Raw genomic sequence first — 20,545 nt, forward strand, 5'->3', positions numbered from 1 at the left:
CATAAAAGTTATGAACAGAATGGGTGACAAAGGACAGCCTTGGCGGAGTCCAACCCTCACTGGAAATGTGTCCGACTTACTGCCGGCAATGCGGACCAAGCTCTGACACTGATCATACAGGAAGTGGACCGCCACAATAAGACAGTCCGATACCCCATACTCTCTGAGCACTCCCCACAGGACTTCCCGAGGGACACGGTCCAATGCCTTCTCCAAGTCCACAAAGCACATGTAGACTGGTTGGGCAAACTCCCATGCACCCTCAAGAACCCTGCCCAGAGTATAGAGCTGGTCCACAGTTCCACCACCAGGACGAAAACCACACTGTTCCTCCTGAATCCGAGGTTGGACTATCTGGCTTAGGCTCCTCTCCAGTACACCTGAATAAACCTTACCGGCAAGGCATTATTTTCCCTAACAAATGTTGCTTCTCCTAAGAATGACAACATTGCTCTTGAAGGAGCAGCGGCTTTACTTTGAGTTCCTCCCGGATGGCAGAACTTCTCACCCTATCTCTAAGGGAGAGACCCAAACTCATTTGGGCCGCTTGTACCCGTGATCTTATCCTTTCGGTCATGACCCAAAGCTCATGACCATAGGTGAGTAGATCGGTAAATTGAGAGCTTTGCCTTCCGGCTCAGCTCCTTCTTCACCACAACGGATCGGTACAGCGTCCGCATTACTGAAGACGCCGCACCGATCCGCTTGTCGATCTCACCATCCACTCTTCCCTCACTCGTGAACAAGACTCCTAGGTACTTGAACTCCTCCACTTGGGGCAGGGTCTCCTCCCCAACCCGGAGATGGCACTCCACCCTTTTCCGGGCGAGAACCATGGACTCGGACTTGGAGGTGCTGATTCTCATTCCGGTCGCTTCACACTCGGCTGCGAACCGATCCAGTGAGAGTTGGAGACCCTGGTCAGGACCACATCATCTGCAAAAAGCAGAGACCTAATCCTGCGGTCACCAAACCGGAACCCCTCAACGCCTTTTTTAAACAGCCCTCTTTTATTCCCTCACTATGAAAATATTTGATTTAATTAATAATCATCCTAATTGGTGGAAATTCAATTACCACGGTCTGGCCTGGAACCAATTAGCCGTGACAAAAGAGGAATGACTGTAAACCAAAATTGTCACATTAGCACAGAAGTAAAAAAACTAAACAATAATTATTTTGGAGTTTTGGTTGATAAAAACCGGGCCGTGTGTAGTCCATAAAGGACCTCGCGTTTCTAGAAAAAACGTAGGCAGAACCCACTCAAGGGTCCGTTCAGGAAAATGTCCCTCGTGTTTTGAACCCTCGACAGGAAAAGGTCCGAACTCGTTGTGTTGAACGACTTCCGTGAAGCTCCACGCAAGTTGCAGAAGTCAGACCTCTGACCTCGGACGACAAATACTTTCTCATGATGACCACAACACAAATGTGGATCTTACCGTAAAAAATATCAGTGGCATGCAGGAGACATTGATACAACGTTGATTATACGTAGACGTCCTTTAAGACTGGCATTGAAACAACGTTGCAGAATAGTTGTGTTTGTAAATTGAGACAACGTTGAAGTCTAACGTTGGATCCACGTTGTTGGTTGGGAAATGACCAAATTTCAACGGTCAAGTCAATGTCAGAACCCGACATTTACTAGACGTCGTCAAACCGCACATTGTTTCAATGTTGTATTTGCGTTGTAGAATAATATTAAAAATAATATATTTTATTTGTAAAAAAAAAGCACTTTACGTTGAGCAAACAACCTCAAAGTGCTACAGTGTAAAAAAATAGTAATAATAATCATAAAGAGATAATAAAAATAAAAAATATATAAAACTAGAAACCGACCAATAGCTAGAACCAGCATGCATGTCTATAAAAAGTATTTTTTTTAAAGATGGGTTTTTAAGTCTTTTTTAAAACCATCCACAGTCTGAGGTGCCCTCAGGTGGTCAGGGAGAGTGTTCCACAGACTGGAAGCAGCGGTGCAGAAATAACAGTGGTCCCTAACCACCGGTGCTGGGCCGCGGCTCGATTTTTATTAATTTATTTTTTTTGATTATTTTTTTATTTTACTTTATTTTGTTTTTTAAATTAAATCAACATAAAAAACACAAGATACACTTACAATTAAATTCGTTATGATTTTTTTTATTTTGTTTTTTAATTTTTTTTTTTTTTTTATTAAATCAACATAAAAAACACAAGATACACTTACAATTACATTTTTTATTATTTTTTTAATTTTGTTTTTTATTTTTTTTAATTATTAAATCAACATAAAATACACAAGATACATTTACAATTACATTTTTTATTTTTATTTTGTTTTTTAACATATTTTTTTTATTAAATCAACAGAAAAAACACAAGAAGCACTTACAATTACATTTATTATTTTTTTTATTTTGTTTTTTAATATATATTTTTTTTATTAAATCAACATAAAAAACACAAGATACACTTACAATTACATTTTTTATAATTTTTTTAATTTCGTTTTTTAATTTTTTTTTATTATTAAATCAACATAAAAAACATAATATACACTTACAATTACATTTTTTATTATTTTTTTTATTATTTTTTTTAATATTTTTTTTATTTTTATTTTTTTTATTAAATCAACATAAAAAACACAAGATACACTTACAATTAGTGCACTAACCCCAAAAAAACTCCCTTTTTCATGAAAAATAAAAAATTTAAATAAAAAAAATAAATTAAAAAAATATAATAAAAATAAATTTAAACAAAAAAATAAATAAATAATAAAAGTCGAGCTGCAGTCCAGTACAAGTGGTTGGGGACCACTGTTCTTTCTGCTATGCTGCTCCCAGTCTGTGGAATGCCCTCCCTGACCACCTGAGGGCACATTTTTTCAACGTTGTATTCAAGTTGTGGAATATTTGTTAGAAAACGACCACATTTCAATGGTCAAATCAACGTCAGAACCCAACATTGATTAAACATCGTTGAAAAGCATGTTTTTTCAACGTTGTTTTTGTGTTGTGGAAAATTTGTTCGAAAAGGACCACATTTCAACGGTCAAATCAACGTTAGAACCCAACATTGATGAAATGTCGTCAAAAAGCATGTTGTTTCAACGTTGTGTTCAAGTTGCTCCACTTCAGGACGTAATTCAACAAGTTGTCAACCTTGTTTCAATGTCTTGTGCCTGCTGTAGTACTTTGTCTCTCAATGTGGGAAAACTACTGTAAAGAGTGTGTTTTTTTTTTAAATCACATTATTTTCAACAGTGAATATAATTTATTATGCAGACCAAAAGTCCAACACTGGTGCTAAAGGATCCGATCAATGCTTGCGATCGTTCTCTAACTCTCGAGTGTGAGTTGCTGCATTAAAATCTGTTCCCATGCAAATTCAGTTTCCTGTGATCTGTTTCTACATTCTGTGTCATAACATGAATTGATGAAGGTGGACCCCGACTTAAACAAGTTGAAAAACTTATTGGGGTGTTACCATTTAGTGGTCAATTGTACGGAATATGTACTTACTGTGCAATCTACTAATACAAGTTTCAATCAATCAAAGGTAGTCACAACCACAGCACATGTATTTGAGGTATTATCCAACATGCAAGGGACTCAAACTGTGGTGCGTACACTACAGTTAAATCCAAGTAAACTTGTTCTACATTCAAACACAGTGTTACTGTTCAAACGGTGTGTACTGTTATAATGGCCAAAAAAGTTAAATATACCTATGCCTTGTTTTCATCAATACTTAGGCCTACTTCTCTACTGTCTTAAAAAGTTGGTCATGATTTAGGGGGCCAACAAGTGTTTTCTGAGGCTGTATTTTAGATGCACATTAGAACACACACATGACATATGACATGTGGATTGTTATTATTTTAATTTTTTTAATGATTACTCCTCATATTCACGGCTTTTGATTTGGCCAAATTCTGACCTGCTTTTTGGTCCAAATGGAACGTTGCAGATGTAGTACAGCACTTTGACCACCAAGTGTCAGTGTCGTCACGTATATGGACATCAAGGCGCCACAGGAAGTGGAGAAACACATAAAAACTCGGAACTCGACGCTAATTTGACTTTGACAAGATTAACAAAGAAATGTGTTGAATTAATACGTATTGTTGTTGAAGAAAACACAAAACTTTGTATCAAATGTTGCTGGACTGTCACTGCCAGATCTACGCGGCTACTCGAGCCAATAAGTCCACTTCTTGAGGCAGTTTTTCACACAAAAAAGGTATTTTATTGTTGTTGTTTTTTAACTACAGACATTCTCTGCCGAGACGTCGGAGTCCGCAACGATTTGGGCAGTTCGCCACGAGATTGAAGATGTACATCGGTCACGCAGACGACATTCAGGTATTGTAAAACATATGTTTAGAATATAGCCTTATATATCGCTCGACGATATCGGCCTCCTCGTTAGTATAGTGGTGAGTATCCCCGCCTGTCACGCGGGAGACCGGGGTTCAATTCCCCGACGGGGAGATTTTTTTTTTTGGTAATAAATCTTTTTTACAGATAATTCCACAAATATAAAATGTCATACATTTTCCTCTAAATATGTTTTTCTTTGTTATTCGCCTTCATTGCCACACACTTTTTTTTCCAAAGTTGTGTCACGTTTCTCCTCCACTGGGGCTGACGGGAAGTTTGTTTTTTGCAGACATTTCAACATCGAAATTTCACATATTGAACACTTGATCATTTCAGTTACGATCCACATTATGACATAAATAAGATTACATCACTTGTCAGTAAGTTTTTCAAATGATTTATTCTTCACTAGGTAAACACTTTAAGGATCAAACGTTTCTTAAATTGCAACAAATCAGTACGTTGCTTATTAAAAAGTTCCAAATACTAAATAAGTTAAAAGGTTTCAAGTGTTGTACACATGTTTTTTTATGTCTGTTGTTGGAAAGAATGCTTGGACATTCTTTGCTTCGTACTTAGTTGTTTGCAAATGTTTTGGATTAAATAAAGTGTTTGAATGTTCTCCATATCCAACATTAGGTGTGGTCTTATGTCACACACTTCATGAATAAATAGTAGTTATTTCCACATAATTCAGACATGTTTAACAACTTGCATGAAGGAACCTCACTCATGGTTACATTGCACACTTCAAATTGTGAAAAGCTGCGATTAGAGGGCGACTTGTCCAGGGTGTACCCCGCCTTCCGCCCGATTGTAGCCGAAATAGGCGACCTCCGAAGAGGACAACCGGTGAACTACTTCTACTGGTTAAATTCTAAACAGAACTGTTCCGCCGATATGAGCATTGGTGGTTCAGTGGTAGAATTCTCGCCTGCCACGCGGGAGGCCCGGGTTCGATTCCCGGCCAATGCAACATCCTTTTTTTTTTTTTTGGTTTAATTTGGTGAAAAAGCCCGCAAGAATTTCATGAAACCAAACCGCCGTCAGTTTTTATGCATTATCATTTTAACACGATTATGTCGACATCAGTGTCTCAAGTTACCACAGTTATTGAAACCCGGTCATCTAAGGTCACGCTAAAAGTAAAAGTTAAAGTCCTACTGAAATGAGATGTTCTTATTTAAACGGGCATAGCAGGTCCATTCTATGTGTCATACTTCATCATTTTGCGATATTGCCATATTTTTATATGGCTCTAGCGCCCCCTAGGAAGAAAACATGGACAAAACTGCCTGTAATTTCCAGTAGGAATGTCGTAGAGACATGAAACAAAAACCTCTATGTAGGTCTCGCTTAGACCTACATTTCATATATTGACAATCCCCAGCAAAAATCAACAGGAAGTTTGCAATCCCCCCTTCAAAACAAAAGTTTTGTAAAAACCGGTCTCCTTTTTTCCAACATTATCTCCTCTGAGAGCGTTTGTCGTGTCGGCTTCAAACTACAAAGGAGAGAGATTGAACTCTTCTGATTCAAAGTTGATGAAAGAGTCCTTCGCTGCTTGGAGCTGTAATTTATTCTTTTTATTTCAGACACTGATATCGACATCATCCTATTTACAAAATGATGATGCATCAAACCGATTGCTTATTAGTTACATTAAATCTTATGTGAGTTCTCAAAGATTTGCTAGTTTTTATATCCTAACCCTACTTTAATAAAGTTTCAAGTGATCTAAAAAATGAATAATAAGGCGGGGATACTCGCCACTAAACTAACGAGGAGAAGCAAGATAATACATTTTGTTCTTACATTTGTTTACAATATCCAACACAAGAAGTCTTCACCCACATATTTTTGCTGAAAGGATTTAGTAGAGAAAATCGACGATAAAGTTCGCCACTTTTGGTACTTCCTGAAAAAGCCTCGCCTTTACCGGAAGTCGCGGACGATGACGTCACATGTTTGATGTCTCCTCACATATTCATATTGATTTTAATGGGAGCCTCCGACAAAAACAGTGATTCGGACCGAGAAAACGATAATTTCCCCATTAATTTGAGCGAGGATGAAAGATTTGTGTTTGACGACATTGATAGCGACGGACTAGAAAAAAATAAATAAATACGAATTAAAAAAAAAAAATAGCATTGGGACGTATTCCGGTGTTTTTAAACACATTTACTAGGATAATTTTGGGAAATCTCTTATCTTTCTATTGTGTTGCTAGTGTTTTAGTGAGTTTAAACGGGAACATTATCACAATTTCAAAAGGGTTAAAAACAATAAAAATTAGTTCCCTGTGGCTTGTTGTATTTTTTTATGTTTTTTTCAAAATTTTACCGGTCTCGGAATATCCCTAAATAAAGCTTTAAAGTGCCTTATTTTCGCTATTTTCGAAACCACTATCCATTTCCCTGTGACGTCACACAGTGCTGCCAATGTAAACAAACAATGGGAATACCCCAGCAAGATATAGCGACATTAGCTCGGATTCAAACTCGGATTTCAGCGACTTAAACGATTCAACAGATTACGCATTTATTGAAACAGATGGTTGGAGTATGAAAATATTGAAGAAGAAACTGAAGCTATTGACGCTATTCATAGCCATAGCATGGCCGAAATAGCTGCGTTAGCATCGCCGGTAAAATGTGCGGACCAAACGATCGGGACTTTCGCATCTTTTGACACTGGAGCAACTTAAATCCGTCGATTGGTAAGTGTTTGTTTCGCATTAAATGTGGGTGGAAGGAAACGTAATATAGTTGCAAATGCATCTGCAGGTTATCCATACATCTCTGTGCTATGTCTGCTTTAGCACCGCCGGTAAATAGCATGTTAGCATCGATTAGCGTAGCATGTTAGCATCGATTAACTAGCAGTCACGCCGCAACCAAATATATCTGATTAGCACATAAGTCAACATCAACAAAAGTCACCTTTGTGATTTCGTTGACAATGGTTACAAATGCATCTGCAGGTTATCCATACATCTCTGTGCCATGTCTGTCTTAGCACCGCCGGTAATTAGCATGTAAGCATCGATTAGCGTAGCATGTTAGCATCGATTAGCTGGCAGTCAACATCAACAAAACTCACCTTTGTGATTTCGTTGACTATCGTTGCAAATGCATCTGCAGGTTATCCATACATCTCTGTGCCATGTCTGCCTTAGCATCGCCGGTCAAATGTGGAGACACTCCGGCACATTCAATGGGGGTCTGGCGGCAGACACTTTGGCATCTTGGGGCCAGTGGTGCAACTTGAATCCCTCCCTGTTAGTGTTGTTACAACCTCCGACAACACACCCACCAGGCATGATGTCTCCAAGGTTCCAAAAAATAGTCGAAAAAACGGAAAATAACAGAGCTGAGACCCGGTGTTTGTAATGTGTTGAAAATGAAAATGGTGGCTGTGTTACCTCGGCGACGTCACATTCTGACGTCATCGCCTCCAGCGCGATAAACAGAAAGGCGTTTAATTCACCAAAATTCACCCATTTAGAGTCCGGAAATCGGTTAAAAAAATTGATTGGTCTTTTTTCTGCACCATCAAGGTATATATTGACGCTTACATAGGTCTGCTGATAATGTTCCCCTTTAATAGTACCTGATAGTCGGAGGTGTGTGTCCACGGGTGTGTTGACGCCAATGTCTCCCGGGTGTCGACGGCAGCTGTACGGACGACACAAGCTCAGCTGATATCCGGTAAGTGGCGACTTTTAATCTACAATTTTCTCACCAAAACCTGCTGGTTGACATTCCGTCGTGATTCATGTCTGCTTGACCGCGCTCTGATCCATAGTAAAGTTTCAGCTCCGGGAATTTTAAACAAGGAATCACCGTGTGTTTGTGTGGCTAAAGGCTAAAGCTTGCCACCTACATCTTTCTTCTTTGACGTCTCCATTATTAATTGAACAAATTGCAAAAGATTCAGCAACACAGATGTCCAAAATACTGTGTAATTATGCCGTTAAAGCAGACGACTTTTAGCTGTGTGTGTGTGCAGCGCTCATACTTCCTAAAAACCTGTGACGTCCTGCGTACACGTCATCATTACACGACGTTTTCAAGACGAAACTCCCAAGAAATTTTAAATTGTAATTTAGTAAACTAAAAAAGCCGTATTGGCATGTGTTGCAATGTTAATATTTCATCATTGATTTATAAACTATCAGACTGCGTGGTGGCTAGTAGTGGCTTTCAGTAGGACTTTAAAGTACCGATGATTGTCACACACACACTAGGTGGGGCGAAATTATTCTCTGCAGAAGAAGCAATGCCGTAAGTTATCTTTAATAAGTTAACAACATGTCAGACACGTGTAATAGCACCGATATTTTGAATATATTCAGAGGTGGGTAGAGTAGCCAGAAATTGTACTCAAGTAAGAGTACTGTTACTTTAGAGATTTATTACTCAAGTAAAAGTAAGGAGTAGTCACCCAAATATTTACTTGAGTAAAAGTAAAAAGTATGTTGTGGAAAAACTACTCAAGTACTGAGTAACTGATGACAACCAAATAATAAAACAAGGTGACTCTGTAAAGAATCTGGGTATTATCTTCGACCCAACTCTCTCCTTTGAGGCACACATTAAAAGCGTTACTAAAACGGCCTTCTTTCATCTCCGTAATATCGCTAAAATTCGCTCCATTTTGTCCACTAAAGACGCCGAGATCATTATCCATGCGTTTGTTACGTCTCGTCTCGATTACTGTAACGTATTATTTTCGGGTCTCCCCATGTCTGCATTAAAAGATTACAGTTGGTACAAAATGCGGCTGCTAGACTTTTGACAAGAACAAGAAAGTTTGATCATATTACGCCTGTACTGTATATACCTTTATATACATATATACATACATATATACCTATACTGTATATACCTTTATATACATATATACATACATATATACCTGTACTGTATATACCTTTATATACATATATACATACATATATACCTATACTGTATATACCTTTATATACATATATACATACATATATACCTATACTGTATATACCTTTATATACAATATATACATACATATATACCTATACTGTATATACCTTTATATACATATATACATACATATTACCTATACTGTATATACCTTTATATACATATATACATACATATATACCTGTACTGGCTCACCTGCACTGGCCTTCTGTGCACTTAAGATGTGACTTTAAGGTTTTACTACTTACGTATAAAAACTTACTACGGTCTAGCTCCATCCTATCTTGCCGATTGTATTGTACCATATGTCCCCGGCACGAAATCTGCCTTCAAAAGACTCCGGCTTATTAGTGATTCCTAGAGCTCAAAAAAAGTCTGCGGGCTATAGAGCGTTTCCGTTCGGGCTCCAGTACTCTGGAATGCCCTCCCGGTAACAGTTCGAGATGCTACCACAGTAGAAGCATTTAAGTCTCACCTTAAAACTCATCTGTATACTCTAGCCTTTAAATAGACCTCCTTTTTAGACCAGTTGATCTGCCGCTTCTTTTCTTTCTCCTATGTCCCCCCCTCCCTTGTGGAGGGGGTCCGGTCTGATGACCATGGATGAAGTACTGACTGTCAGAGTCGAGACCCAGGATGGACCGCTCGTCGGGACCCAGGATGGACCGCTCGCCTGTATCGGTTGGGACATCTTTACGCTGATCCGCTTGAGATGGTTTCCTGTGGACGGGACTCTCACTGCTGTCTTGGAGCCACTATGGATTGAACTTTCACAGTATCATGTTAGACCCGCTCGACATCATTGCTTTCGGTCCCCTAAAGGGGGGGGTTGCCCACATCTTGAGGTCCCTCTCCAAGGTTTCTCATAGTCAGCATTGTCACTGGCGTCCCACTGATGTGAATTCTCCCTGCCCACTGGGTGTGAGTTTTCCTTGCCCTTTTGTGGGGTCTTCCGAGGATGTTGTAAGTTCGTAATGATTTGTGCAGTCCTTTGAGACATTTGTGATTTGGGGCTATATAAATAAACATTGATTGATTGATTGATAACCTGTTTGTTTAATGATTACGGCAACAAATAATGCACAAAAACATAAAAATAGCAATGAGCAAATTCAGAGCCAGGAATATCTCTTAAGCAACTAAAACAAATAATATATATCAAATAATAATACATTAAAATAGAATAAAAATTAAGGCAAATTGAGCCACAATAACTTAACAGCACCATAGGTTCAGTAGGCGTTCAATGATTGATTGATTGATTGATTGATTGATTGATTGATTAAAACTTGTATTAGTAGATTGCACAGTACAGTACATATTCCGTACAATTGACCACTAAATGGTAACACCCCAATAAGTTTTTCAACGTTAATCAATTACTTAATAAATGACCAAGTCGAGGTGATCTACCTCATATATACACACACATACACACACATATAATATAATATATTATATCATACATACATACATAAATGTATATATACAGGGACGGCGTGGCGCAGTGGAAGAGTGGCCTTGCGCAACCGAGGGTCCCTGGTTCAAATCCCACCCAGTACCAACCTCGCCTGGTCAGTGTGTCCTGAGCAAGACACTTCACCCTTGCTCCTGATGGGTGCTGGTTGGCCCCTTGCATGGCAGCTCCCTCCAATCAGTGTGTGAATGTGTGTGTGAATGGGTAAATGTGGAAGTAGTGTCAAAAGCGCTTTGAGTACCTTGAAGGTAGAAAAGTGCTATACAAGTACAACCCGTTTAGTATATAATTTATATTATTTTGCCGTTTTTGTTGACATGTTAAAGGTGTTTTAATGAATAATACATGCATGTTTAACATATAGATTCCTATCTTTCATGAAGACAAGAATATAAGTTGGTGTATTACCTGATTCTGATGACCCGCATTGATTGGAATCAGACAGTATTAGTGCTGATAACGTCCGCATTTTCAAATGCAGGAAAAAAAAGTTCCTCCTTCCCGTCTAATACCACATGAAAGTCGTTGGTTTTTGGCATCTTCTCTGTCCAGCTTCCATATTCGTTTTATACACTTTACAAGAAATACATTGGCGGCAAACTCCGTAGCTTGTAGCTTGTTGCGCTGGCTTTCGGGAGACTCTTATTTTGTTAGCGCAGGCGCGATGGAGCGGCGCTTTTATTGTGAAGACAGGAACTGTGCGATCAGTCTTTAGGCTTTTGACGGGAAGTACGGTTGAAATAAAAAGTGTCTTTTTTCCTTTACACTTTTGATTGATTGATTGAAACTTTTATTAGTAGTTTACACAGTACAGTACATATTCCGTACAATTGACCACTAAATGGTAACACCTTAATAAGTTTGTCAACTTGTTTAAGTCGGGTCATGTGACCGCCTGGCTCTGTTTGATTGGTCCAATGTCACCACGAGAACACTGCAATACTCATGTTTAGCATTTATGTATTTGTTGTCAAATATGTCTTTTTACCAATAAAAAGGTATCTATAACACCCTAACACGTGTACAACACATAGTATTTAAAGTGTATTACCGACGGCAACTCGCACCACTCCTCGTTAGTATAGTGGTGAGTATCCCCGCCTGTCACGCGGGAGACCGGGGTTCAATTCCCCGACGGGGAGTTACATTTTTTAAAAATGTCAAAAATTATTTTAAATCTCTTTAAACTTTGTTGAGGTTTAATATTAAATTGGCACATATTCTACATAATAAAGTATTGTGCAGTATTAGTGACTATACAGCAGTCTACCATTGTCTGGTTTGAAGTGAAGTGAATTATATTTATATAGCGCTTTTCTCAAGTGACTCAAAGCACTTTACATTGTGAAACCCAAAATCTAAGTTACATTTAAACCAGTGTGGGTGGCACTGGGAGCAGGTGGGTCAAGTGTCTTGCCCAAGGACACAACGGCAGTGACTAGAGTGGTGGAGGCGGGAATCGAACCTGCAACCCATGTCTCCCACAGAAAATTTTGAAGCCTAAAATACAACGACAGAGACCCCGGACTGTTGAAGGACTGAATCTGTACATAAAACAAGAATGGGAAAGAATTCCACCTGAAAAGCTTCAAAAATGTGTCTCCTCAGTTCCCAAACATTTATTGAGTGTTGTTAAAAGAAAAGGTGATGTAACACAGTGGTGAACATGCCCTTTCCCAACTACCTTGGCACGTGTCGCAGACAAGAAATTCCAAAATAATTATTATTTGAAATTTTTTTTTAAAGTAACCAGTAATTGGACTTAAAAAATGTCTAAGCACCATAGTTAAATAAAATGACACCCATTGAAAGCTACGACAATGCATGATGGGTAATACGCAGAATCTCTCCACAGTGTGCCTCGTTTCAACTCTTTGATATTTCTGATGGATTTCACAACTTTAAAAAGGTCGGAAGTAAACAGTAGTTACTTAATATTTCATGTTTTACCGTTTATACTTCATGTTTTTGGTGTCGTCAGGGTCAGGTGTTGGGGTGAAAGGTAAGTGTTGTTGTTGTTTGTTTGAGCTTAGACCTCGCCTTTTGTCTTTGATTTCCTCCGTGAGATTTGACTAAAGAGACAATCAATTTTGAATGAAAATGTGTCAGAAGTTGACTACTTACTTATTGTAACATATTCCATGTAATATGGACTCTTACACACCTGTTAGTCATCACCTCATATAAGGTTGTGGTCCAGAGAACATACAAACATCCACTAGATGGCAGTGTTGACAGATAAACATTAACAACCAAATAAAAGTCAACCTAGCATTGGGAATTACATATTTAGCTCAAGAACAACTGTTATTAGGGACCGAATGTCCCTTTGGGACAGAGGACTCTATTGAATTTCTAGCCTTTTATTCTTTATTTATTATTATTCCGCAGCTTTGAGCTGTAATTTGACCCCCTTAACATGCTTCAAAAAAATTTACACACACATCTGGAATGGAAAACATTGCGATTTAATCTAAAAACCTAACCCCAAAACTAAAAATTGCGCTCTAGCGCCCCCTAGGAAGAAAACACAGACAAAACTGCCTGTAACTTCCAGTAGGAATGTTGTAGAGACATGCAACAAACACCTCTATGTAGGTCTCACTTAGACCTAGATTTCATATACTGACATCCATTAGCAAAAATCAACAGGAAGTTTGCAATTCCCCCTTTAATGCAAAAGTTTTGTAAAAGCACTCACCTTTGCCTCTTGGAGCAGTAATTTGACCCCCTTAAAGTGCTTCAAAAATCACCAAACTAGACACACACATCAGGACTGGCGAAAATTCCGATCTAATCAAAAAACCTAAGCCCAAAACTCAAAATTGCGCTCTAACGCCCCCTTGGAAGAAAACACAGATAAAACTGCTCCTAGGAAGAAAACACAGACAAAACTGCCTGTAACTTCTAGTAGGAATGTCGTAGAGACATGAAACCTCTATGTAGGTCTCACTTAGACCTAGATTTCATATAGTGACATCCATTAGCAAAAATCAACAGGAAGTTTGCAATTCCCCCTTTAATGCAAAAGTTTTGTAAAAACACTCACCTTTGCCTCTTTGAGCAGTAAACAGTGACAATGATGACTGTGAGAAACCTTGGAGAGGACCGCATGTGTGGGCAGAAAGACGGAGAAAGTTGTACATGTAAACAAACTAGGGTGAGTTCAAGGACCGCCAAAATTAGTAGGACAAAGCGGCGCTCGCCAAATACTGGAATCAGTGAAGCATGTTTAATACAAACAGTGTGCTTTAAAACAATTAGGGAGGTTTGTGTCATGTTTGTCCTCATGCAGAAACCATATTAAAACAAAAAAATGTATTTTTTTCCACTCATTTTTTTCAATTTTTAATACATTTTTGAAAAATCTCCAGAGAGCCGCGGGTTGCCGACCCCCGATAGATGGATAGATAGATAGATAGATGGATAGATAGATAGATAGATAGATAGATAGATAGATAGATGGATAGATGGATAGATAGATAGATAGATAGATAGATGGATAGATAGATGGATAGATAGATAGTACTTTATTGTGTCCTTCTATTGATAATATAAATACATTTTACAAGAAATCCATTAATACTAAACATTAGTAGTAATACTGAAAGTACATTCTATAGATAAAGTATCCATCCATCCATTTCCTACCGCTTATTCCCTTTTTGGGGTCGCGGGGGTAGATAAAGTAAAGTGATATATATACTATCGATAAGGTGAGACCTCATACTTTTGTTGACATGCTTACAAAAAGCCACCAGATGGCAGTGTTGATTAATAAACATCAACAACGAAATAAAGTTAACCTAAGAGTAGGAAATGACATATTTAGCACAGAACCTTAATTTACGGTTCCGTGGTCTTTATAATCCACAACTTGTTGTCCTTGAGTGTGACCTTAGGTGACCAGGTTTCAATAACTTTGGTAACTTGAGACACTGATGTCGACATTATCGTGTTAAAATAATAATTAATTTAAACTGACTGCGGTTCCGGTTTGAAGTTAAACCAAAATATGTATAAAAGGATGTTGCATTGGCCGGGAATCGAACCCGGGCCTCCCGCGTGGCAGGCGAGAATTCTACCACTGAACCACCAATGCCCGTTGTAAATGGCGGTGCAATGCTTAATTTAAATATACGTCTCAAAAGCTGAATTTGATACAACAAACTTTATTTTTGTGTAAAAAAGTCAACATTGCTCCAGTGAGGGATGAGATATCTGACAAAGTTTGACAAGTTTTTCTAATTTTTGATGACTTTCCAGCGCATCTGTGCTGTGACGTCACCTCAGCAGGCCGCGGGAGGACTAGGAGGCAGTCCGTCAAAGAGTCGTCCGCCCACGGCCTCGCTCGATAGTCCACCCCGCCGATGAGTCCACGCATGTCCAGAAAAATCAGCTGAAAGATTCCTTGTTGAATTCAAAAGAGGTTCCGGGGAAGTGGGCGGAGTTACAGAGTCTGTGCAGCGTCCTGGAGATGCCTTTAGGGCCACAGCAGAACACGCCCACTCGCGCGCTGGATGGTTTAAAGAAGATGATCATTATTAATATTATTGATCACATTATTAATCACAATAACACATCGCACTCACTGCGTGTTGCTCCTGCCGATGTCGTCCAACAGTGACTTCCACTTGGGGCGACCCACCAGCAGCCTTGACGCGAGTGGGCGGTACTTCTCCTCAGATATACACTTGAAGGAGAAACATGACTCAAATTTGGAAAAAAAAAACATATTCAGAGGCAAATGTTCAATATTTTATTTTTGTGGAATTATCTGTAAAATTATTTAATACCAAAAAGTTCGACTAAAAAAAATGTAACTCCCCGTCGGGGAATTGAACCCCGGTCTCCCGCGTGACAGGCGGGGATACTCACCACTATACTAACGAGGAGGCCTGCTGCAACCCGTCGGCTTTATATATTATAAAGTCGTCACAGAAATACGCTCATTCGCCACAATTCATAAAATTTGCATTTATTTTTTTTACAGCATATAAAATCAATACGTAAAATGAATTAAATCAACCCTGCCTTCCACCCGATTGGAGCTGAGATAGGCACCAGCGCCCCCAAAGAGAATAAGCGGTAGAAAATGAATGGAATTAAATGAAATTTAAAAAAATTACGGTAAAAATCATGCTAGTCTTTATATCTTTATTTGAACAGAAAATATTGTTTGGAAATGTATGATGGTATAATATTTTCTTTTATTATGAGAGATGATCCAAGTGTAATTATATGGAATTGTACAGACTACAATTATTTGTGTAATACATTTGTTAAAGGGGAACATATACCTTGATGGTGCAGAAAAAAGACCATCTATTTTTTTAACCCATTTCCGAACTCTAAATGGGTGAATTTTTGCGAATTAAACGCCTTTCTGTTTATCGGTCTTTTAGCGATGACGTCAGAATGTGACGTCGCCGAGGTAACACACCCACCATTTTCATTTTCAACACATTACAAACACCGGGTCTCAGCTCTGTTATTTTCCGTTTTTTCGACTAATTTTTGGAACCTTGGAGACATCATGCCTCGTGGGTGTGTTGTCGGAGGGTGTAACAACACTAACAGGGAGGGATTCAAGTTGCACCACTGGCCCCAAGATGCCAAAGTGTCTGCCGCCAGACCCCCATTGAATGTGCCAGAGTGTCTCCACATTTGACCGGCGATGCTAAGACAGACATGGCACAGAGATGTATGGATAACCTGCAGATGCATTTGCAACGATAGTCAACGAAATCACAAAGGTGAGTTTTGTTGATGTTGACTGCCAGCTAATCGATGCTAACATGCTACGCTAATCGATGCTAACATGCTACGCTAATCGATGCTAACATGCTATTTACCGGCGGTGCTAAAGCAGACATGGAACAGAGATGTATGGATAACCTGTAGATACATTTGCAACTATAATACGTTTCCTTCCACCCACATTTAATGTGAAACAAACACTTACCAATCGACGGGTTTAAGTTGCTCCAGTGTCACAAGATGCGAAAGTCCTGATCGTTTGGTCCGCACATTTTACCGGCGATGCTAACGCAGCTATTCGGCCATGCTATGGCTATGAATAGCGTCAATAGCTTCAGTTTCTTCTTCAATATTTTCATACTCCAACCATCTGTTTCAATACATGCGTAATCTGTTGAATCGCTTAAGTCGCTGAAATCCGAGTTTGAATCCGAGCTAATGTCGCTATATCTTGCTGTGGTATTCCCATTGTTTGTTTACATTGGCAGCACTGTGTGACGTCACAGGGAAATGGCCAGTGTCTTCGCAGAGAGCGAAAATAAGGCACTTTAAAGCTTTATTTAGGGATATTCCGAGACCGGTAAAATTAGAAAAAAAACTTCAAATAATACAACAAGCCACTGGGAACTGATTTTTTATTGTTTTTAACCCTTTTGAAATTGTGATAATGTCCCGGGCCTTGAGTTTGACACCTGTGCTCTATATTGTTACAGTGTGTGTGTGTGTGTGTGTGTGTGTGTGTGTGTGTGTGTGTGTGTGTGTGTGTGTGTGTGTGTGTGTGTGTGTGTGTGTGTGTGTGTGTGTGTGTGTGTGTGTTATACTCACGTGCAGGTGGTCTGCTTGACTCACGTAAAGCTTCAAGTTAAAGTAGTCAGGTCTGTTCTCATGCCATAACTACATGAACAAAAAAAATCACACAATTAAGCTACTATTGTGAAGTGAATTATATTTATATAGCGCTTTTCTCTAGTGACTCAAAGCGCTTTACATAGTGAAACCCAATATCTAAGTTACATTTAAAGCAGTGTGGGTGGCACTGGGAGCAGGTGGGTAACGTGTCTTGTTCAAGGACACAAAGGCAGTGACTAGGATGGCGGAAGCGGGAATCGAACCTGCAACCCCTCAAGTTGCTGGCACGACCGCTCTACCAACCGAGATATACCACCCCACTTTTACCTTTCACAACAATTGGCCAAATCATGCGTATTAAAAGTTGTCCTTCATACGTGCACATCTACCACCAACCGCAAGGTGGCGCTACGACGATGCTGTCATGTTTACAGATTTATGGCAACAAAAAAAAAAAAGGCTGTCTTCAAAAACCAAAACCAAATCAAGAAAAGGCCTGAGTGCTTGATGTGATACACTTATGGGCGGGCCAAGTGATTAGGACACCTGATTCTCATCATTTGGATGGGTGGCCAATTCCATCCATCCATCTTCTTCCGCTTATCTGAGGTCGGGTCGCGGGGGCAACAACCTAAGCAGGGAAACCCAGACTTCCCTCTCCCCAGCCACTTCGTCTAGCTCTTCCCGGGGGATCCCGAGGCGTCCCGAGTCTTCCCAACGTGTCCTGGGTCTTCCCCGTGGCCTCCTACCGGTTGGACGTGCCCTAAACACCTCCCTAGGGAGGCGTTCGGGTGGCATCCTGACCAGATGCCCGAACCACCTCATCTGGCTCCTCTCCATGTGGAGGAGCAGCGGCTTTACTTTGAGTTCCTCCCGGATGGCAGAGCTTCTCACCCTATCTCTAAGGGAGAGACCCAAACTCATTTGGGCCGCTTGTACCCGTGATCTTGTCCTTTCGGTCATGACCCAAAGCTCATGACCATAGGTGAGGATGGGAACGTAGATCGACCGGTAAATTGAGAGCTTTGCCTTCCGGCTCAGCTCCTTCTTCACCACAACGGATCGGTACAACGTCCGCATTACTGAGGACCCTGAGATCGACAGGGGGGCCAATGACTTTTGGCAATATCGTGAAGTTCCAGAAGTGAAAGAGAAAGAAAAGTGAGTGACCTTGTGATGAAGGGCGCACAGGCGCTCCGCAAACCAGTAGAAGGAGCTCAGCTCCCTGCAGACCCAGACCAAGTACAACCTCTTCAACCTGAAGCCTGTCCGGCCGTCGCTGGGCGGGAGGAGAGACATTTTTATTACCGGGTCACCTGAGCGTTAAGGTGAGTGAGGTTGAGGACTCACAGCAGAGCCTGCAGGACGCACGCAAAGGGTGTGACTCCGATTCCGGCCGCCACGCAAACACTGACGCCTTATATATCGCTCGACGATATCGGCCTCCTCGTTAGTATAGTGGTGAGTATCCCCGCCTGTCACGCGGGAGACCGGGGTTCAATTCCCCGACGGGGAGATTTTTTTTTTTGGTAATAAATCTTTTTTACAGATAATTCCACAAATATAAAATGTCATACATTTTCCTCTAAATATGTTTTTCTTTGTTATTCGCCTTCATTGCCACACACTTTTTTTTCCAAAGTTGTGTCACGTTTCTCCTCCACTGGGGCTGACGGGAAGTTTGTTTTTTGCAGACATTTCAACATCGAAATTTCACATATTGAACACTTGATCATTTCAGTTACGATCCACATTATGACATAAATAAGATTACATCACTTGTCAGTAAGTTTTTCAAATGATTTATTCTTCACTAGGTAAACACTTTAAGGATCAAACGTTTCTTAAATTGCAACAAATCAGTACGTTGCTTATTAAAAAGTTCCAAATACTAAATAAGTTAAAAGGTTTCAAGTGTTGTACACATGTTTTTTTATGTCTGTTGTTGGAAAGAATGCTTGGACATTCTTTGCTTCGTACTTAGTTGTTTGCAAATGTTTTGGATTAAATAAAGTGTTTGAATGTTCTCCATATCCAACATTAGGTGTGGTCTTATGTCACACACTTCATGAATAAATAGTAGTTATTTCCACATAATTCAGACATGTTTAACAACTTGCATGAAGGAACCTCACTCATGGTTACATTGCACACTTCAAATTGTGAAAAGCTGCGATTAGAGGGCGACTTGTCCAGGGTGTACCCCGCCTTCCGCCCGATTGTAGCCGAAATAGGCGACCTCCGAAGAGGACAACCGGTGAACTACTTCTACTGGTTAAATTCTAAACAGAACTGTTCCGCCGATATGAGCATTGGTGGTTCAGTGGTAGAATTCTCGCCTGCCACGCGGGAGGCCCGGGTTCGATTCCCGGCCAATGCAACATCCTTTTTTTTTTTTTTGGTTTAATTTGGTGAAAAAGCCCGCAAGAATTTCATGAAACCAAACCGCCGTCAGTTTTTATGCATTATCATTTTAACACGATTATGTCGACATCAGTGTCTCAAGTTACCACAGTTATTGAAACCCGGTCATCTAAGGTCACGCTAAAAGTAAAAGTTAAAGTCCTACTGAAATGAGATGTTCTTATTTAAACGGGCATAGCAGGTCCATTCTATGTGTCATACTTCATCATTTTGCGATATTGCCATATTTTTATATGGCTCTAGCGCCCCCTAGGAAGAAAACATGGACAAAACTGCCTGTAATTTCCAGTAGGAATGTCGTAGAGACATGAAACAAAAACCTCTATGTAGGTCTCGCTTAGACCTACATTTCATATATTGACAATCCCCAGCAAAAATCAACAGGAAGTTTGCAATCCCCCCTTCAAAACAAAAGTTTTGTAAAAACCGGTCTCCTTTTTTCCAACATTATCTCCTCTGAGAGCGTTTGTCGTGTCGGCTTCAAACTACAAAGGAGAGAGATTGAACTCTTCTGATTCAAAGTTGATGAAAGAGTCCTTCGCTGCTTGGAGCTGTAATTTATTCTTTTTATTTCAGACACTGATATCGACATCATCCTATTTACAAAATGATGATGCATCAAACCGATTGCTTATTAGTTACATTAAATCTTATGTGAGTTCTCAAAGATTTGCTAGTTTTTATATCCTAACCCT

General features: G+C 39.8%; 1 long non-coding RNA gene and 7 other non-coding genes across 8 annotated transcripts; 5 read left to right on the forward strand and 3 right to left on the reverse strand.

The window, feature by feature from the left end:
* The first annotated feature begins 4,412 nt into the window (after positions 1 to 4,412).
* trnad-guc (transfer RNA aspartic acid (anticodon GUC)) lies at positions 4,413 to 4,484 on the forward strand. The gene has a single exon. It is a non-coding gene; the product is annotated as a tRNA-Asp (tRNA).
* Positions 4,485 to 5,277: 793 nt separating this feature from the next.
* Positions 5,278 to 5,348, forward strand: trnag-gcc (transfer RNA glycine (anticodon GCC)). Its single transcript has one exon. It is a non-coding gene; the product is annotated as a tRNA-Gly (tRNA).
* A 6,539-nt stretch (positions 5,349 to 11,887) lies between these two features.
* On the forward strand, positions 11,888 to 11,959 carry trnad-guc (transfer RNA aspartic acid (anticodon GUC)). The gene has a single exon. It is a non-coding gene; the product is annotated as a tRNA-Asp (tRNA).
* A 2,889-nt stretch (positions 11,960 to 14,848) lies between these two features.
* trnag-gcc (transfer RNA glycine (anticodon GCC)) lies at positions 14,849 to 14,919 on the reverse strand. The gene has a single exon. It is a non-coding gene; the product is annotated as a tRNA-Gly (tRNA).
* A 54-nt stretch (positions 14,920 to 14,973) lies between these two features.
* LOC133564997 (uncharacterized) lies at positions 14,974 to 18,854 on the reverse strand. The gene is made up of 5 exons (XR_009809404.1): positions 18,777 to 18,854; positions 18,597 to 18,705; positions 17,403 to 17,471; positions 15,410 to 15,510; positions 14,974 to 15,333 (listed from the first exon to the last, which is right to left on the reverse strand). It is a non-coding gene; the product is annotated as an uncharacterized LOC133564997 (long non-coding RNA).
* trnad-guc (transfer RNA aspartic acid (anticodon GUC)) lies at positions 15,641 to 15,712 on the reverse strand. The gene has a single exon. It is a non-coding gene; the product is annotated as a tRNA-Asp (tRNA).
* A 16-nt stretch (positions 18,855 to 18,870) lies between the features above and the next one.
* trnad-guc (transfer RNA aspartic acid (anticodon GUC)) lies at positions 18,871 to 18,942 on the forward strand. The gene has a single exon. It is a non-coding gene; the product is annotated as a tRNA-Asp (tRNA).
* A 793-nt stretch (positions 18,943 to 19,735) lies between these two features.
* On the forward strand, positions 19,736 to 19,806 carry trnag-gcc (transfer RNA glycine (anticodon GCC)). The gene has a single exon. It is a non-coding gene; the product is annotated as a tRNA-Gly (tRNA).
* Positions 19,807 to 20,545: the final 739 nt, after the last annotated feature.

Source organism: Nerophis ophidion, linkage group LG13 (assembly GCF_033978795.1).
Source record: "Nerophis ophidion isolate RoL-2023_Sa linkage group LG13, RoL_Noph_v1.0, whole genome shotgun sequence".
Lineage (NCBI taxonomy): Eukaryota > Metazoa > Chordata > Actinopteri > Syngnathiformes > Syngnathidae > Nerophis > Nerophis ophidion.